This window comes from Acyrthosiphon pisum, chromosome A2 (assembly GCF_005508785.2).
Source record: "Acyrthosiphon pisum isolate AL4f chromosome A2, pea_aphid_22Mar2018_4r6ur, whole genome shotgun sequence".
Taxonomy (NCBI): Eukaryota; Metazoa; Arthropoda; class Insecta; order Hemiptera; family Aphididae; genus Acyrthosiphon; species Acyrthosiphon pisum.
The window spans coordinates 51,053,644-51,054,024 of record NC_042495.1 but is presented as its reverse complement, the minus strand read 5'-3'; positions in this window follow the sequence as shown (position 1 = coordinate 51,054,024).

Below are 381 nucleotides of genomic sequence, written 5' to 3'. Positions count from 1 at the left end.
GATTTTAAAATGTAATACAAGATTCCTTATAGGTTAATCTATCCTTTATCAAAAAAAAAAATGTCTGTAAGAAACTCAAATTTAATTTTTATGAGCGTTTGAAATTTATTTTTTTACAACACTTGATATTCACTCGACTTCTCACTTGAAGTTTCTAAAGTATACTATTATATATCTATGATAGAACCGCAATTTGTTGTTGATGTATAACGCGTTATAAGTACCATAATATGGATATTGTGATATGATTACTTTGGAATTTATTATAGATACCTATTACCTATTGGTAGGTATTACCTATTACCTATTAAGCGAGTTATGAGTACTTTAAAATTGTAAATTGTTTGTACATTTTAAAGTACTCATAACTCGATTAAAAAT